This window comes from Myotis brandtii, unplaced genomic scaffold (assembly GCF_000412655.1).
Source record: "Myotis brandtii unplaced genomic scaffold, ASM41265v1 scaffold684, whole genome shotgun sequence".
In the NCBI taxonomy this organism is placed as follows: Eukaryota; Metazoa; Chordata; class Mammalia; order Chiroptera; family Vespertilionidae; genus Myotis; species Myotis brandtii.
In genome coordinates, this window is record NW_005370673.1 from 795,660 (window position 1) to 796,123 (window position 464).

The window sequence follows — 464 nt, forward strand, 5'->3', positions numbered from 1 at the left end:
ACCCTGTGTCCTCACTTCTATGATGGATCTAGGAAGAGTTGTTGGTTTTTCAGTTCATTCAGTTCTGTACTTATTGTTATGACAAAGTCATGAGTTCTAAGCTCCTTACAGGTTGGACCGGAAACCAGAAGTCCTATTGGAAGATTTTTGATTTAATTTCTTGTTACAGATCTATTAAGACTATTTCCTTTGGAGTAACTTTTGGTAGTTGGTGTGATTCTAGTGATTTGCCACTTTATTTAATTTGCTGGCATCGTTATAATATTGTGTTACTAGGGGTCCGGTGCACGAAATTCGTGCACTGGGGGGTGGGGGGTGGTAGGGGTGTCCCTCAGCCCAGCCTGCCCCCTCTCACATACTGGGAGCCCTCAGGGGATGTCCTAGTGACAGCTTAGGCCCGCTCCCTGCTCCCCTTGGGGATAGGGCCTAAGCCGCAGTCTGGCCTCCCTTTGTGGGAGGTGACC